At 46.0% G+C, this 19,293-nt stretch overlaps 1 long non-coding RNA gene and 1 other non-coding gene across 3 annotated transcripts in view; one reads left to right on the top strand and one right to left on the bottom strand.

Moving 5' to 3' along the window:
- The window catches only part of LOC115250732 (uncharacterized), a 46,134-nt gene extending 29,621 nt beyond the window's left edge, over positions 1-16,513 (top strand). Inside the window, exons 1-3 of one of the 2 annotated variants that reach the window (XR_003889303.1) lie at positions 11,392-11,590; positions 12,269-12,491; positions 15,071-16,513. This is a non-coding gene — a long non-coding RNA (uncharacterized lncRNA). Of the gene's footprint in view, positions 1-11,391; positions 11,591-12,268; positions 12,492-15,070 lie in introns of those variants that run through there. The other variant, XR_003889304.1, reaches the window with a different exon arrangement.
- On the bottom strand, positions 4,654-4,735 carry trnas-gcu (transfer RNA serine (anticodon GCU)). The gene has a single exon. It is a non-coding gene; the product is annotated as a tRNA-Ser (tRNA).
- Positions 16,514-19,293: the final 2,780 nt, after the last annotated feature.

The raw sequence follows: 19,293 nt of genomic DNA, 5'->3' as shown, positions 1-19,293 counted from the left end.
AAAGGTGCAACAAGTGAAAGTGGTGCAGGACAACTGTATGTTTGTTTTATAATTCGGAGGAGGGGAGCACATTTCCTCCTTCCGAATGTGTCTGTGAGCTTTCAGAAATGTAAGAATTAAACATCTCTTGACAGCAAGAATGCCCAGGTGGTGCTTTGGATTCATTTTTACATTTTCTTTTGGCAAAGTAGGTTTCGAAATAGAGAAAAAGCATCTGCGGTGGTGATCATCAAACATTGTGTATGAAAGTTGAACTTCAGGAATCCTTCAGGCCTTGGTTACATCTGAGTAGTGTGAAATGTTTGAGTTTTGGGAAGGACTGTTGCTGTTAACTTGCTGTTGCTGTTACCTTGCTGTTGCTGTTAACTTGCTGTTGTTGTTAACTTCAAGATTTGTGAGGTGATTGGAGTTTTATCATGATGATAAAATCCAACCTTTGAAAGGATGAGACACGTCTGATCCAGCGTGTGACAACATGACCCCTTGTGCCGCCATAAAAAGGTCCCAGCTGAAAAGAGGCAGAGCAGCACAGTGTGCAGCGCTTCTCAGTAACAATAACTTTACATTTGGGGGGGGATGAGTGACACTGAGGTTTTCCACGGCGCGAGATTTCATGCTTGATTTTCAGCAGCAGAAATGTGCTTGTTAGCGCAGCTCCCAGAGCACCCAGATAAACTGCTGTGGGTGTCTGATAGTGGAGAGATTTAAACCCTCCACAGCACACGGACGGCTTTATCGATGTGCTGCAAAGTGGGCCCGTGCAGATGTGGAATATTCCCGTTCCGAAGGCAGGACTTGCGTTACTGGAAGTGTTCAAGGTCTTTCAGCGTGAAAGCATTTATTGTTTGGGGGAGAAGAAAGCTGCGGTTGTACTAGATTCAGAAACGCCGGCGGAGTCCGGAGTCCAGTATCCATCAAGATGGAGCAATTTTCTGCACAACTGTCTTTGGACATTGCACTGAAATCAGGCTTTTATGCTAAAAAAAACACAGCATCTGTAGTTTAGCTATCATGCATTAGAAAATGCTAATCAAGGTTCCTTCCACAGTCCAAAAACAGGCACATCACAGCTGGAAGCTCGTGCATCCCTACTGCTGCCTCGAGGTCGGGCAGCAGTGTGTGATCGCCCTGATTGAATGTCAGATAAAAGCACTTTAAGCCTCGCACACTTATTTACAAGCCGCCAGAATGTGCGAAATCACACTGGAATAATTACACAGCAGCCAGCGTTGAATGCACGAGCGATCGGGAGGAAACTGAATATTTCAATCGAGCGATTCAGCAGCTGATTACACAGATTAAACTGAATCGTAGATCACTAACAAATGGATTTATCAGGCATATGTGCAGCTTCCTACAATTAGAAAATCCAGTAGCTTAACAGAATGTGCAATTTTGGACAGTTAGCAATAGCCGAACATCCTAAAATAGCTACGGTTATTCTGTCTACTCAGATGATCCCTTCCTTTAGCAACGACGTGGCATTTTTAATGAAGAGGAAGCAATGATGGACTCCTCGTAATTAAAATTTCACGTGAAAGCAATATCCTTTATTGTGTTTGACCTCGTCAAATATCGTTTTCGCAGTCACCAAGTTCAGGCTCCCCTGAGAACGGTAAAAGGATGACTTTCATTTTCTATTTGAGTTTCTACCCTTTCCCTTCGCCTTTGTCAGGAGGGCGACATGAAGGAGGTAAAGGGGGTTGGTGGCGTTGGTGGGGGGAAGGCGAGGAGTGGGGAGGGGATTAGCAGCAAACACACAGGCAACGGCGAAATTAGTCTTCAGCTCGATGTTACGGTCCTTGGAAAAAGGTCAGGTTTGACTGAATGAAAAAAGGCTATTCAGCTGAAAATAACGACCTTTTCCAGCCAAATAGGACAAAATGAATTTGGATCTGGAGAATAGGAACCAGGGTCTTGAATGGAAACGGCAATGCAAGCAGACACTAAAAATTCATGTATAAGATCAGAGGGAGCATTTTGAAGTTAAAGTCCCTTTTAAGAAAGCAGCCATCCGTTATGAGAGGGATTGGGACTTGATCATCTCCCCTGCTGCTGTGAATCAGAGAGAACTGGAGAAATTCTGCAGCCTCGCAACATGTCAACATGGTAGGAAAATAAAAATCCTGCTAACTCAATCAGAATCAAGTTGATTACATGACCCAAACATGCTAGTAGTAAGGCCTCTTTGGATCTTTGAGCAAGGCATTTTACTGGTTCTTTGGGTCAAAGGAGTTCCTGTGGATCTCAAAGGTCCCTACTCCTGGGTTCTTAGTCGCTCTCTTGTGTATGATCTGAATGAAACTCTTAAAACAAAAGAGTTCCCGGTAAACCTTCCATGTTGGCTCTAGCTGAAACGTTTGAAGCACAAAAGGGTTCTTGGTGGAACTCCTTGTGTTCTAGTGAAACCCTTGAGCCTGTTGAGGGTTTGCAGTGGTTGGAGATGAAACCCTTTCAGCCCAAAAAACAGCCTGTTGTTAAAACACCGTACGGTCTTAAGAAGAAACATATGATAAGCAGCAGGACTCAGGGAGGGCCTTGTTGTCTGGGTTCTGAATGAAACCCTGAAGAGGGTTCTTGGTGGAACCTTTGTCTGCCTTTAAAGCGAAACCCTTGAAATATAATTGGGCTCTATGAGGAACCCCTCTAGATGATGTCTCATAGGTTCTGGGTGGACTCCTTGTTTGGACTCAACCATTTGAAGGAACAAGAAGGGAGGAACCTTTATGTGTCATAAAGGAGCTTTTGATATATATTTATTTGCACAGGTAGTTTCTCAGAAATTAATCCAACCTGACAGGCGTTGGTTTGTGGCGTTGCCCCCTTTGGGTGGAAAGACGAGTGCATGCGGACAGCGACGTCGCAAACGATTACGTCAGTTCAGCTGTCATCCGTATCCCATAAATCCATTGTTGCGAACATTAAAGCAAAGCCCTGAAAACTAAGATGGCATTCAAACTTAGGCAAGCGTCTGATCAACACCCCATGGTTAGCTGCTTCCCAAGCGTGAACTAGTGTGTGAGCCAACAACACGTGCCCTCATTGCTACACGTTTGCTAACAGGAAGCTAGCTAAAGGCAGCAAACTCCCTGTAATCCCGTATGGTATAATGTACCGTGCACACAGCCAAGCCGCACCGCTGTCCAATTAAAAGTCCCAGACCCAATCTGTAAAGCATTAATATGGATCTTTGCTCTGGTCTCTGATATTTAGGCCCCCTTTTCAGATCTCCTCTTGATACATACGCCGCCCCCTCAGGCAAGATGGAGGCAAACAACAAACAGAGAGAATTCAGGGGCCGATATTCAAGCGGTTCCAGCGGTCCCTCTGTAGTGCCTCTGCACCTGCAGCGCAGATTTAATGAGCGTTTAAAGTTAAATGGGTCAAGGATAATTGTTGCACTGGTGTTTTAACGCATCACAACTTTCGTTGGCCACGCAGGCGTCCCCCCCCCCCCCAAAAAAGTCCTCGTGAGGCTGATTTGCTCCTGGGCTCACTGATTCGTGTCCTCATTCCTTCCTCCCGCAAAAAACACGGAGTTCCTCACAAGCCTCTCCCCCAAGACGCGCGGATAGGGAGGCGCTTTTTTTTTTTTTAGGGGGGGAGGTGAAGGATTGGGGGTGGGGGTGGGGGTGAGAAGAACAGCGCTGCCAGGATGTCAACACCCACACATGTGCGCATTGACAGGAACACACACACTCACACACTCTTACACAGCTCCAGGTCTATCATTTACCCATCGGCACATGCCAGCCCCCTCCCCCCGAAACTCCCCCCTCTGGAATCCCTGTTTTAATTGGGGTAATTATATTTGCATAGAGCTGTCCTGTCTCCACTAACGCACACACACACACACACACACACACACACACACACACACACACTTTTGACGAACTCCAATCAGTGAGATAATTGAATATGGTCTCTCTCGTGCCCTGAAGCGTCTCTCCGAGCGCCACATGTTTATTTAGACAAACAGGAAGGACCAGATGAACTGTTAATCTTGTGTCACCAAAGGCTTGATGGGTTTGTTGGGACCGTTTCAGGTTATCGTTTTACATGGAGGGAGAGAAAAAATCCATTAAAAACACAGAAGCGTGATTCCAAGTCAAATCGTACTTGACATTTCCCAAGTGCGATTTACCCCCCTGCCCCCCCTTAATTATGACTCTGCTACCGCTTAAAATATGAGCAGGAGCAACAAGGAGCAACATAATTAAGCGACTCGAGATGCTCGTTAAAGTAATCACAGAAGTTGTTGTCTTTGCACTTGCAGCAATTGGGGGCAAAAAAAAAAAAAAAAAGGTTTCTGAGGAAAGGGTTTTGTAACGTGTCGTTTTAAGGCTGCGGGCTAAACCCGTAGCAACGGTGTGTGTGATTCAGTCCTGAGGGTGCATAAAGAATCAGACGTGCCTGTGCCTGTGCCGGCACGAACACCTGCGGAAGAGTTCCGACGCGTCAAAAGCTCAACCCAAACCGCACGCGTCATCTGTAGCAGGGTTTTATCAACCAGCTGGAAATGATACTTCGCTGTGGCGACAGGCATCACTGAGGGAGCTGAGAAGGTTCCTTTTAAACTTGCTCAAGGGCACCTCGGCAGTGTGCCTCTCATCCGTCTGACTGATCACCAAGAGCAGCCCCAAAAGGGCCGACCGACGAGGATGGGATTCGAACCCACGCGTGCAGAGCACAATGGATTAGCAGTCCATCGCCTTAACCACTCGGCCACCTCGTCTTGCTAACCTGTCGACGGCTAACAGGCACAGGGTCGGGGTATAGGGTAAAATCATGCACTATAAATAAAAGCTTAAGCTCTTTCAGGGGGTTCACCCCTGGATGGGTTGCCAGTTCATAGCAGGGCCCTCTGTGAGCATTTGTGGGTTCGGTGCCTTGCTCAAGGGCACCGCGGCAGCGCTCCAAAGGTGTTCTGCAGCCTTTTCCTCCGTTCTGGAATGATGAAAAAAATGTAACTGGCAATAACATCTCCATCAGCACAACACGTGAATGCTGAGTCAGATAACAACAATATTGGGCCTCAAAGTGAAATGTTTCCAAAGTTGTGTGAGGAGGAGGGAAAAGAGGAACGCTGCATAGTTTATTTCTAATTTATTTCTTCCTCCTCCTCCTCCTCTTCCTCCTCCTCCTCCTCCTCCTCCTCCTCCTCCTCCTCCTCCTCCGATCACAGGTTGTTCTTAACTTTGTGTAACTCAAAAGCACGAGGCAAAAAGTTGCGCGTGTGAATCCGTGGATGGCGTGACCCTGACATGTGCCTTCGTGTTTCATCTTGAAACTCTAAATTCTAATCAAAGCAAAGAGAAGAATGTCCGCAAATAGGCAATTAAGTGAAAGATATGGAGCCTGGGAAGTACCAGAGTCCAGTGAGTGCACATCAAAACCAATACGGCAGCATAAAACTGCCGATGGTCGGCTATTTCCTCTGTCTCATCACATTGGGCCCACAAGGATCCCATCAGGCTGGTGAATTATCGCCTCCTGATACCGGAGCAGGAGAGATTCCATTACCGTAATGACCTGAAATGAGCCCACTTTAAAGAAAACTTGGAAATCACCTCCTGTTCTCTCCAAACCCGCTGTGAAAAATCCCTCAAGATGCCCTCGGATGAAAGCGAGACGACGTCCCCGCGCGTCTCTTCAAAGGTGACAGCAGCCGTTTTACATAATGATGCCTTTTTGGGGATCTCTGCTTTATTCAACGCCAACTCTCGCTGCCCCCCCCCCCCCCACTACACCTCCCCCTTCCTCCTCTCTCCCCCTTTCATTTATGAACTCGTCTCACCTGCACCATCCATCCATCCACCCCTCCTCATTCTCTCCCACCACCTCCTGATATTTATTCTTCCTCTCCGCGTACACGCCACCGCGCCACCCCCCCCGCCACACCTCCCCCACCCCCGAGAGAAAAATGAAATTTGATTTTTCTCGCCGTCTCTGCCTTTCCCTCCATCCCTCTGCGGATGAGGGTCTCTGGGTCTTTTGTTCACCCACCAGCTTGTGTGGCCTCCCGCGGTTGCCGTGGCAACCGGGTGTACACATACTGTTGCTCCAGGAGAGAAATTGAGAGATGAGAGAGTGAGAGAGATGAGAGATGGAGTCAAGGGAGGGGGGGGGGCAGATAGATAAATAAGATATAAAGAGGGGAGGAAAATTCACACACACACACACACACACACACACGGGCAGAGCTAAAAATCCCGTGTTTAAGACATTTACCTGCGGAAAAGTTAGCACTAATATTGATTAAGAGAGGAGCGATGAATGACATCATCCGTGTCTGGCCAGCGTTCTTCCTCCGCCCAGTTATCTGCGTTTGCTGTTCGACGCCCTGTAGGAATCCAAACCATGCAGACGAGCATCCATCTGCCACGCTGGCTCCGGTCCAGCGCTGCTTCCCTGTGCCAAGATGGTGTCCGCTAGGATGCACTCACATATACCCCCCCCCCAAAAAAAAAAAGATTTGTTTTTTAAATATATCAGTGGACAAAAGCTTCATGGCATCCATCTGGCTTATGTAGCCGTAAACAATGATCGAAGGCTTGAAGATGAGCGCATGTGAAGGTTCTGGCTCCGGAGAAACAAATGAAAGGCAGCTTTATTTGCATAGAGTTCGTTATAATCTAAATTCTCTCTTTTTCTTTTTACAGAAACACTGATCCTGATGCCCAGTAAGCAGTTTTTTGCGACAGAGGCAAGGAAAAACATCCTTTTAATAGGGAGAAACCTTGAGCAGACCCAAGCTCATATGGCGGGACCCTACGGGACCTGATTTTATTCATCAAGCAGCCCATTTGTGTCATCAGACCCAGATAAATGATAGATATTATTCTTATTTCACAACGTTTCTGGAGGTGACGCAGCTTGTGGTTTTGGATGATGCATTTCCACGGTAGGATGGTAGTCAGATAAGACGAGGAGCCTGGTGGGTGTCTGCCTGTTCGTAACTGGTGACCTGTTTATGTGATGTCATGGGAGCTGGGGGGGAAAACCAGTAAAGGACGGGGGAGATGACACTGATCCAGATTTGGCTCAGTCACGCTGTTTGATGCAACGTCTGACGCGCTGCTGCAACTTTGAAGATGCGGAAAAGTCGGTAATCTTAAGTGACCCTGAGGCTTAGCTGCGTAATATGACAGGAAATATGACAGTTTATCATCGCTTACACAATAACTCTATAATTACTGATTTATTTCCCCATATCGATGTTCTGTTTAAACTTGCTATTGTTCCTCTGAACTTATGTGTCTTTGTCTAATATTTTCCCCCAAAATTACCATAACCATTAGCCAAAGCTAAGAAGATATGTTCAAATCCACCATATTTGTTTACTCAGCTGATGACTTTTACATCGTAACTTTTTTTCCACCCCACTGGGAGTGTCACTGGGTTTTATTGGTATTAAATATTCTTCTGTGAATGCGTTAGTGCGTGATAAAAAAGGACTGAATCTTAAATGTTAGAGCGGATTGTTATTGCTGTGGGTATTTGCAAGGCTGTTGGCAGGTTCGTTTAATGATTAATTTATTTTTAGCAGGAATAATATTTCGATTATGTGGGCAGTGTGGACTGAAAACAAACAATCCTTCCATCAGTGAAAACCTAGTTGGTCCAAAATGATGCGAATTGTCCACTTTTAGTCCATTTTGGCCATTTACTGCACATAAAAAGCAGTAGTTTAAAATGATTGCTCTCAGTAACACAATAATAATCCAGATTGTTTGAGGTGGGTATCACTGCTAGTGTATCTCTCTCTTCACCAGGTCAATGGGCTTATGTGTGCCCCGCGTCTAGCGTAGGAATAATTACAGATTACATGTGATTACACGCAAGTAAATGCCTCTACTCCAGCTCAGACCAAATATGGTGATATGTATGTCAGCTGTTGGAGACTTTCATCGTGCATATGCAAATGTTTATGTGTAAATATGTAGATCCTATCATGTATCGGCGAGTCAACTGTGAAATGAGGTCGGTCCTGGGTCAAATCAGCCAGGCAAGACGGCAGTTAGCGTTCACATCCCGCCCGTTACGATGAGGCCTCTGTAGCGCCGCGTGGGCAAGTGCTGATGAGAGGTTATTGCTCAGAGGGGATGTGTGGTGTGATGAATAGCTGTTTGTGCATGTGTGTTTGCACAGGCGCGCGCTGTTGAGCTATGGGGTCCATAATCTGCAGGATTAGAGCCAGCAGATTGAGACCGAGATTATATTTGACACCAGGCAGTGCCCCCTTCCCCTACAGATTATTTATAAATGGTATCTTTTAATCTTTTATCACCCAACCACAACGAAAATGACAAGAAAGGCATTTGACAGTTTATTTAGGTCGATTCATCTTATCCTTTCTTATCCTTTGGTGCGTCAGATCAGACAACGGCAGAATCAGCAAGAGATTACCTTTTATTCTGCATCCAACAGTTTGTCGTTACCTTGATACCTGCAGACGGAGGGAAATGCAGCATCTGACCACCTCTCAGGTGGATCAGACGCAGACTTGATGAAACACGGGTGAGGCTCATCAGTCAGTCAAATCCACTCAGGTCGGCCTCACTTTTCTACATTTTAGCTGTAAATTCGATGTTTTGGGAGGTCTGCACACGCACGCACGCACACGCACACGCACACACACACAGCCTGAGCTTTTTCTGCAGCTGTGACCTTAAAACACACAATCAGTTTTTACATATCTTTGTTGACAGAGACAAATAAAACCTGAAATTTCCTCCAGGCTCTCATTCACAACTGCGCGATCAATGCTCTCTGACATTTACACAGGGGGTAAGTGTGCATGGAGAGCGCGCACGTGTGCAGGCTTGTACGTTGTATCGCCCATACTGCCACCACGCAGACCCAGCGCAGCTTTTACACATGTGGTTTAATAGATATCTGGTGTGAGCTGGTTTTTAAAGGAACTGCTGACCTGTTGTCACCACCAGCCTCTAGATTTAGCCATCCTGCTATCACACATCCTCAAAACACTTCACATCAGCACCAACTTATTGACATGTGTTGCAGATGCACTGACGCCTTTTTATCTACCAAAATACTTCCCTCAACACACACACATCAGAGTGATGCGTAAATATTAAGTCTGTGACACATATTGAACGTGCCTCCTGAGCAGTCAATAGCAAAGTTCACATTGGCCGCCCTGTCGATATTAGCCACGGGAAGCTGTGCACTCAGCCTGTCATGCTAGAGTGCACAAATTGACTCAGGCAGAGCCCCGTGGACAAACTGAACCTGAGCAAGCACATCCAGGAGGAGGCCAATTAAGAGCAAAGGGTTTCAGGCAAACAAATCAAATCTTTCCCCCATCCCCAAATTTGCGCTCGCGTTGACGACGGCCGTCTTCACTGCAGTTGGGGATCACGATGCCACGATTGTCATCCTACGCAAACAAAACAAGCCCCGAGTGTCGTTACCGGTCGGGAGTGTCAGATCAGTGATGAATGGGGTGAAGATGAGCATGCCCTCAAGGCGTCACCCTTTATAGCCTCCACAGCCGCAGAGCATTTAAAAAAAAAAAAAAGATTAACTATCAGGGCTAGTCCGAGCGCAAGCAGCCGGACAGCAAATATGCATTTACAACATAAAACCTCTCTTGCGTAATCTTCAGGTGGTCCTCAAAGACAACTACTGGCTTCACCGTTGGTTTCATCTTGCTCTCGTTACATTGTCACGACATCACTGTATGAAAGGAAAGCCTGCATCAAAAAGAACTGTCTTCTTCTCATAGTTGCAGGTTGTTGCGTTGGCACTGCAGCACCATTTTAAAGGAGAACGCTCCATGACTACCTTATGACACAACAGGGGAGGGCCTCTATATATCTTTATTCAAATAAACCTAAAACCGCATGAACAAACTGATAAATTCAATATGCAATATGAGGACTGAAGTTGCTGCCACCCTGGATGTTGCTTTAAATGGGACATGGTAAATAGTCCCTGCTCCTTGTAGACCTAAATATACAGCCACAGTCTGCAGCTTGCATGCATTATTCCCTCATTAATCTGTTTACAGTTCGCATCGCCACCTATCAATGTGAGGTATGCAAAAAAAATCATGTAGTGTGCCAAAGTCTGTGCAAACAAAATAACAATTGGCTGCGCAGCATTAGCGCCTCTCGCACAAACAAGCCCATCGCATCGAATATCATCTGTCTAGACAGTAACCGGACTCACCAAAACACACTGACACCCTTAAACCAGCCGGCTGAGAGACACCGATGCCTTAAAGCCACAACGTCTCACAACAATGGGATCAAAACAGCATTAATACCCGTGTTCCAAAACAACTCTCCAGCCTTTCTCAAATCCCCTTCCTCGTTTCACCCTGAAAACACTTCTCAAATAATCAGCTTAAGAGATAAGGCTTTTTATTTCACAATAAGTTTGCCACCGAAGGCTGCAGCAACGTGTGTCCCTGTCAGGGAAAAATGCCGTGTGCACGTGTATGTTGTCAAATCGTCGGTCTGAGCTCATTTAGACCCAAAGAATGGCCTTTTTTTTTTTTTTGCATGAATCAGTCAGCCACACTAATTTACGTTTATAAAACAAACACTGGAATTCAGTTGAATCTCTGACCTACAAGTTAGGAGTTTTTGCAGGAATCTGCCCGATAGTCTTGCTTGTGTCTGTTGTTACAGAGATCAATATGTGTGAATTAGTCAAGATGGTCAATACCTTGACCTAATACTAATTTAGACATGTAAAGAATAGTATCCAAGAGGAGCGTGCACAGCCAAGGTCATCTGCAGAACAGGAGGACACTCTGAGTGGGGTCTGTCCCTACAGCAGGGCCTGCAAGATCTTTATCTGTTCACCATGAATCACATAATGGAGGCCTGGCTCATGCTACATCACAAGCCCAGAACATTAGTCAGGTGAACTCACGACCTGCAGGCGCACCAGCCCTGGTTAAGGTACATTTCAGTCTTCACTATGGTACATTTACACTGTAGTTTTGGCACTCGTTTAATTAATGTGCACACTCGAAACACCCAACAGTGCAAATTTACAAGTGAATCGACCGTCTCAAAATCTGCATACCTTTAAGGATAAATGGGTGTTGGAACAGCCCTTTTCCAGTAAAACAACATGTTTGTTATTAAGATTAATGTTTTTCCAAGCTTTTACATTGCGTGTGTGTGTGTGTGTGTGTGTGTGTGTGTATGTGTGTGTGTGTGTAGGTGGGTTTTACTCCTTGTGGATTAAACCTGTGTTTTAAGGTCAGAGTTGCACTGTTGGTGGCATGAGGATTTGTTTTCTCTCTCTCTCTCTCTCTCTCGCTCACACACACACACACACTCACACACATGCGCGTGCACACACACACACACACACACACACACAGCTGGCTGGTCATAAGACCACCCCCCCACGGTGTGGGAACAAACTCTCTCGACTGGCATCACTAGCTGTGTGTGACTGTGTGCGTAGGTGCCTTTGTGTCACCTGCAGGTGTTTGATCGCATCAGTTCCGCCCGCGAGTGTTTGAGAGTGGCGGCGAGAGGACAGCCGTTATTAACAATGATATCACTTCAGTCTCCACGGATCCCTCTGCACCTCCTGCTGGGTGAGTGGGGGGGGGAGCGCGTGGAACAAAACATCAGTAATGAAAGAGCGATGAGCAAGAGAGGGGGGGGAGAGGAAGATGACAAGGAGGAAAGGAGGGGTGAGAGATGACAGAAGGAGAAAGACTTCATTAAAGGAGTGGGATCACAAGAGACCCAGTGTGATCCGTGTTCACGTCCAACGTCTATCCCACCCTCCGTTTCTCCTTCTGATCTTTGTTCCGCCACAGAGAAATGACGGCTTCCTGTTTGCTCGCACAAAAGCAGCAAGCAGTTTGTGTGATCTTTCATTGATGTGAATAAGTACATTTAATTGATTAAGCAACAGACACCTGCCAACTACTGTACTATAGATCCACATGTGGCTTAGCCATCCATCTTGTAATAATGTGCATGACAACCTGCAGGAGTTATTCTAATTTGACCACGAAGGCGATTCCCTCAACAGCGCATGTTTTTTCCTTCAGCCTCCTCTCCAAAACACAGCACATCTAAAACACTCGTCCATGAGGGATGATTCTGTGTGTGGCCAACGGCTCTTTGATATCCCCACACACAGTTTTCCAGGAGTAGCTTTGTGATTCAGTTTGTCTTTCTGTTACAGTTGGTTTTATTCTGGACACAAAGGTATTTTACTCTCTGTTGTGATCTCCACTCTCTGTCTATTGGTGTCTCTTCAGACTTCATCACAAACCCCAGCAGTCAACACTGTGAAGCTACGTGGAAGCTAGCGGTGCCATTGCCTTTCTTGGTTCTCTAGAATGTCTTTCAAAGCAGACAAGCTAAGTGCTGAGGCAACCATGTCGGAGTGCTGCCGGACGGAGACGGAGGAAGTTTTTGGGCAAGACAGCAGATCGTGGTTACGTCATCCAGCATCACCCGAAAAGGGTAGCAAAATCCTACGTAAGTCCAGCTGTAATGTTCCCACCGCTGCCGATTAGAGCTGACCAAAAGCCGGGTCTATTGCAAGGTCACGTGACCCGGGAGGAATTTTACTGACTTGAATCCTGATAAAAACCAGCCATGCAAAAATGAGATGAGCTCGATTTGCAGGTAAAGCTCGAGTTGCTGTAGACACTTTGTGGTATTGTGATGACAATACTGACAATGTAAATATGGTGTCCCACCAACTAGCGGGAGTTACTGGGATTTTTTTTGCTGGTGGGGAAGGGGCATGAGGGCGCTGTCGCACCAAGATGGTGCAGGGAATCAGTATCTATTGCTTTCTTGCTCCCATCAGAATATTATCAAGCTGTCAGGCAGGTTGCTCATTTGGGGAGTTGCCTGAAACAACCGCATAAAGAAAAACCACGAGGAAGAAGAAAATTGGCCAAATTCTGAAATCTAACAACCAGTCATCCTCTGACCACATCTGCCATTTCCCCACATATTTTCCCACGTTTTCTGTCTCCGTTAGTCTGCTTCTTCCTACTTCGCGCGGTTGTTACTTACATCACTTCCTGTCTATGACTCACTTCCTGCATTTGGTTCAGTAGCTAGTCCGCAGCAGCATTCACTTGCAATCAAACCACCCACCTTTTCACGGACCAGTTAGTTTGGGTTTGGAGCCTTCAGATGGAAGCAGACCAGCAGCATGGGAAAGTGCTCACAGATTCACACTCAATTACATAAAATAATGCTCACTTATAAGATTAGTTTATTAGCCTTGATGTAATAATAATTATCAATTCATCACCAGATTTTTATATTTTTGGAAGGCTGTATTCTGCTTTACACAGAGTCAAAAGGATTAATACAAGAAAAAAACAAGCTTTTTGTAGAACCCACATCACAGAGCGGCATCATGAGATTCCTCTGAGGCGGTTTCAAACCAGCTCCTGTTGTCACCATCAGCCTCGACCGTTCTGGAGGGAACAAGCAGAGCAGATGAAACGCAGGCTGTTGGTATAACCGTCCTTAAGTTGCACGGGTGCGCTTTTATTTTATTTTTAAAAAAAAAGAAACCTGACATTTTCAGCGTTAACAATCCACCTCCAAAGAAAACGAAATCCTGGAGGGTCTGATTAGGAGAACAGCACAAGACACTCCGCAGGAAGTGGAAAAATTAATTCCCTCCAATTCTCCTTTCCTTTCCTTTCCCCCTCGATTTTTTCCTCTCCAATCTACCTTTTCTCTTTGCTCGCGGCCTTTCATGTTCAGATCAGAGGAATCTGCCACTTATCACAGGAGTAGAGGTTTTTGCTATGAAAGCTGGCATTACATGGCTGATTTAACAGGGCACCAACACAAAGACCCCTCTGTGTGTCCCCCCTCTCCCAACGCACTCCCGTCTATAGGATATCTCGCACACTGGCCTGCCTCGGCTCTTGTTCTCCCACAATGGGATTAGTGGCGTGATTCCTCCACTCCTTTTAAGTGGGCACACAACTGATCCACTTATGGACTGGGAGAGAGCGGGATGATGAAAAAAAAGGAGTCCGGGGAAGAAAAAAGAGGAGAGCTGATGAAAGGATGTTTGGATGGGGTGGAAATAAAATGATGAGGCAAGGAAATTGGTTTATTTTGGAGGAAAGAATCAAAGAGCACTAATAAGTTGTTGTTTTTAAAGAAAGTGGAAAAACTGGACGTGAAAGAACGCAAGGAGAGGGAACAAAAGAGCGCCTTATTGCCAGAGGTGAAACTGGCACATGAACAGGAGAGGACCTGTTGCCAGGGTGACAAGAGGCAGCAGTGGCCCCGCCCTCCCCTGCCGTGTTTCACACGGTGATGTCACCATTTACTGCCAGAGCTGGACAGGCCTTTGGCCAATAGCACAAAGGCACCAGAGGGTGCAGCCTGTCCCCGTGCGCCCCCCCCCCCCCAATCTCTTTGCTCCCTCTTTCATCAGGTGCTGTCTCGCGCCCGCCTTCTCGTTTGCTGTCCCCTTTCTTTCCCTCGGCCTCCATTCAGCTCAGCCAGCGGGCGGCTGCAGGAGCCACCTCTCGCAGGTTTCCCAGCGCCAGTGAGGAATGAAGCTGATTAGAGCCTGAGGGACAACGGGTCACCACGGACATTTTTTTTCAAGGGCTGCAGTTGTAAAAGTTTTGCTGGTATCAGGGGAACACGTCCATTTTATCAGGGTTGCAGCCAGGCTGGGCTGGTTGCCAGGTCACAATAAACACTCACCTTGAAAGGGACCTGCACGCAAAATGCAATTCTGGACGTCAGTACAAATATAAGTTAGCATTAGCCACGTACTAATTACTAAAGACTACTAAAGACTTTGTCTGAAACCCAAAATGTAAACATTTTTGTGCCTCTATGCTACAACCTGTACACAAATAGCCAAGACAACCAGTTGTTGTCAGGCCTCTTCGATTAATTTGTTAATGTGTCTGTGACCTCACAAGGTCAGACAAAGCACTGCCCTCACGCACGAGAAGTTGTCTTTGAATGCTAATGTCAGAGACAGCCTACGAGGGAGGAGTCCACTTCCTTGTCACCTTGGGTGTGTAACAATTTTTCTTGTCTCCCCTTTCCAGGGACGTCCATCCTTCCCGCTGGGCTCGGGGCTTTAGAAAAGCTACGACGGGAGTCTGAAAGGCTCTGTTGTCAGGATGCATTTCCCTTTTGCACAGTGACGCAGCACAAACCAGACAGAAAATAGTCCATCCAGAGTTCAAAAAGAAGATATGAAGCTCTAAACTGCATTCTTAGCTTTTAAATCTGCCTCATGCGTTTACTCTTTAATGGACTCAAATGAGAAGAAAAGCTGATTATAAGAGAAATAAGTATTTATGCAAACCTCATTACCTAAAATGCCTCTTCAATTTTCTGTTATCTTGAATGTTTTATTTTTTAACTGGAAGCATAGGTCTGCCTCCCTTTTATCCATTTAATTCTAATATGTTTTTTGTACAGGGCTTAACCCTGTTTTACTCTAAGTCTTATAAGACTCGTACCATGTGACTGTTAGTCTGCGTCCCCACCTAGCGCCATCTCTCCTGTGTATACTGTCACGCTTTTAAGTTTCTCTGAGAAAAAAAAAAGAAACATTGTGAAACAGCGTTGGTTCGCTTTTGTCATGAAGACACGGACCGAAGGTACACAACAGAGCAGATAAGAAGCTTCACTGTTGGCGGTGAATGGAGCAAACGGGGCGAGACTGATTGTTAATTACTACGATGGATGTTGGCGGTAGGTGGAGGAAGGACGAGATTGCTACAGGTTGCCGCGAACTAAATTGTTGTTTCTGCAGTGGAGTTGGACATACTGGCGGCTATGTCGCTAAACCACATTTCCCGGTTCATCCTTCCGTGTCTATTTAAATCAGACACCTGTCGGCACTTTTTTAGAGCAGCCAAGGGTCACTTTCCTGATTGCTAAGCGGATACAGGACGCCGTTGCATCTTTTGAGTGACCTTCACCCTGTTAAAAAAGTAGGAGCAAGCTTTTTCACCTGATTTCCTTAAATCAACTCAAGTTGAAGATCCCCAGAACTGACGCGAGGCCAGGCTGTAACGAATCCCGTTGGTTTGTGTGTGTATTTTACACGCCTTGCTTTGTCGTGGTTGCTGCATGCTTAAACTTGCCTCAAAGTGTTAAAAATGAATTATTAATGAATGACATGTTGGCGCATCCTGGGCTTATTGCGCCATAGCTTCACCACGGTGTGGGCGGGTTTGTCATTTGTGAGCGTCATGGTGTTTTAGACCATTAATGTCAAGCGATGCATTCAGCCTGTTAAATGTAAACAGATTGGTAGTAACTGTTAATTCAGTGCCCCGGGGCTAAATAACATCAACAAGTACAAGTAAAAAGTGAACAATTGTATAGAGTAAATATAAAAATGAAATTAAAAAAACACAATTTTGCCTCTTTTGATGTATCTGTTCAGTTGAAAGGCCGAAGAAGGACATTTTGTAAATACTGTTTAAAAAATGATGTTTCAATTAGGAAGACCAGACCAGACAGGAAGGAAGCTAAAAATATATTAGATGAGTGAGAAAGTAAGGTGATAATCACCATGGAAAAACCACCAACAAACAGAAGAGAACCTGGAGCCGATGTCACGAGTCAGGAGCCCCGAGAAATTGTGAACTTGTGTTCACCATCACTGCTTTATTGTAATCATGGGATGTGCATCCTGATCAAAGATCTGTTTGTTCTCCTTCCACATGATGTCAGCAAAGCAGACTTGTTGTTGTCCTTTCTGTCTCCTTCTTTCCTTTGACCTGGTGAGTTGATGCACAGACGTGCAGCAAGACGCTCGGCAGGAAATGACTGTTACGCTGCAGATGGGCTGCGACCTGTAAGTGAGCGAGGCGCGGCGCAGTAGGAAACTTCAGAGAACACTCATTTCTTGCCTCACGCATCTTATCCAAACATTGTATCATACGTTTCCCGGAGAGAGGACGAGCAGAGCGGATGTTTTATGTGTTCATATCGCATTACCTTAGCTTGTATTTCTTAAAGAGGGAGGAGTTAAGGTGTCCTGTTCCATTTTATTGGTGTTGATGGTTCTTGCTGCTCGCTGCCTGTGACTGTGTGTAACTGGAGGTCAGTGACATCCACATGGAATCTATTTGAGAGGTTTATGTCGAAGCAGCTTCTCAATTTGATTAGATAAAATGCACAAATCAAGCAGAAAATCCCCGACTTAAACAGTTCTGAGAGGTCTTGTAACGGTGATCAAGTGCCGCATTCGGCCTCCATTAAGGACCGCACGCCCCAATCAGCTGATGTGGTCTGGCGTTCGATGGGGTTGCCATGGTAACAATCCCACTGAACCTCTCCACACTTGATTAAGGGTGTGCGTGCAATATTGCAGCGCAGCAATCAAAAGAAGCAGCTCAACTCGGGTATTACGAAAGACAGAGATCCCCGCTTCAGTTGGGAAAGCAAGTTTTCCCTTTATTTGACTACGTGCTTGCGAAACGATAGCAGCCATGATGCAGCGTTGAAGTCCGCGGCCTTCCCAGAAACTCATCCAGAAGATGAAATGAATGCACATTATTTTTCAAAATGCAGCGAACGTTCCACCCATCCTTGGGTTAAGCGACGACGGGCACGATGTTTGGGCGGCTCCTGATGAGATAACGAAGGATACAACGCGCAAAATCTGCTAAATTTGGATTTTCTGCTAAAATTTCCGCTGCCTTGACGCTCAATGCTCTCTGTCTTTCAGGATTATTAAAACCAGCCTGTTCACATCAGAACCAAAGAGGCATTCATCGCCATCTATTTCTGGGATGGCTCTCTGCCGAGCCTGCTTGTTCTTTGTGGACTGAGCCGAATTTAAGCAGCAATTAAGCACCTGCAAATGGACCAAGAGAGCTCCCTCATGCAGATTTCCAAACTTTGCCTCTCTCCTTTCTGCTTCCCTTGTTTCTTATCATTTTCTGCCCTCACACACACAAACACACGCATGCAGCGCAAACTCAAATTCATCATTAACGAAGGGCGATAAATGGCGCCGCTTGGATAGCCCAATTTCCATGACAACAGGGGTGTAGATGAGGGTGAAAAAAACCTGTCATTCCGGAGCGATTGCCAGAGCACCTTGATTCAGAGGAGCGACAGGAAAGAGAAGAGCACGGGGGCGCTGGGGGTGGAGGAATTTGGGTCGGTTGGAAGGATCAAGGGGAGAAGGAAGGGAATGGGTAATGATCCCGGCGAGGATAACGCCATCGCACGACTTATCGTATATCACCATGCATAAGACGTTAATGCCTGAAATAGAAGTGTAGCAGAGGTAAAACTGGAAAGAAAAGGATGAGCTGGATGAGGGTAAATGTGGTGGATTGGGATGATTTGTTCACTAATTTGCTGCTTTTGGTTTGTCTTTGTGTTCATTTCTTGATCTATGCGCATTTAACATCTTTATCACGTCTCATGAAATGGCAGAATTCAGCGTTCACAGCTGGATTTTGCATTAATTGACACACGGGAGCACGTGTTTACTATAGGTGTTACGTCACCGGGCGGGAGAGAACAAGGTCTTGAGGTGATTTTTAACTCGGTCGGAAGTGCAGTTGTGCAGACGACGGGAGGGCTCTTAAATATTTAAGCCTTTGAACATGTGCCCCAAAGCGTGTAAGATTGGGCTCTTATCTTTCTGAAGAGCAGGGGCCGTTTTAGGGACGATTCAGGCACCCGGAGGTAAATGGAGCCGGGTTAAAGGAACGGCTTGAGAGTCTTGGCGTTCCACCCAATCCTTCCCTGACAGAATGGTCTCCCACAAAGTATTTCTTTTATTCAACAGCGCTGCCACAGGGTTTCTACCGTGGCAATTTGTCAATATATCCCCAAGTATGAAAAAAAATCAACTTTAAACTGCATCAGTTTCATTGTTCCACCCTCCTCAGATCCCAGTGGGCTGTCTCCTCCTGTATATGTGAAGACAATCTGCGTTTGTCATTTCCTTTTCTTCAGTTCAGTTCGCACGGGCGGATGCGGCCTTCTGCCAATTAGCTGTTCCCGCCGAAGTTAGCAAGCCGTTCATGTTTATCCCATAACATCTGTTGTTTTTCAAAGGATTAAGGGAGTGCATTATCTTTATTCTGCTGCAAATCTCCGTTAAGTTATTGTGACTTTCATGTCAGGTTTAGCACGGCGCCGGAACATTTTGCTCCCAGGGGTAAAGCTTTGACGTTTTACCACTTTTATAACAGAACGTACGCCTGGGAGTCATGAAGGCTCATCAGCAGTTTGGAGACAAAGTCAAGCAAAGACAAACTCAGGGCCGTAGACGCGGCGACCTAAT

Source organism: Takifugu rubripes, chromosome 8 (assembly GCF_901000725.2).
Source record: "Takifugu rubripes chromosome 8, fTakRub1.2, whole genome shotgun sequence".
Taxonomy (NCBI): Eukaryota; Metazoa; Chordata; class Actinopteri; order Tetraodontiformes; family Tetraodontidae; genus Takifugu; species Takifugu rubripes.
Note: the sequence above shows the minus strand (reverse complement) of the source record. Positions and strands in the feature narration are given on the sequence as shown.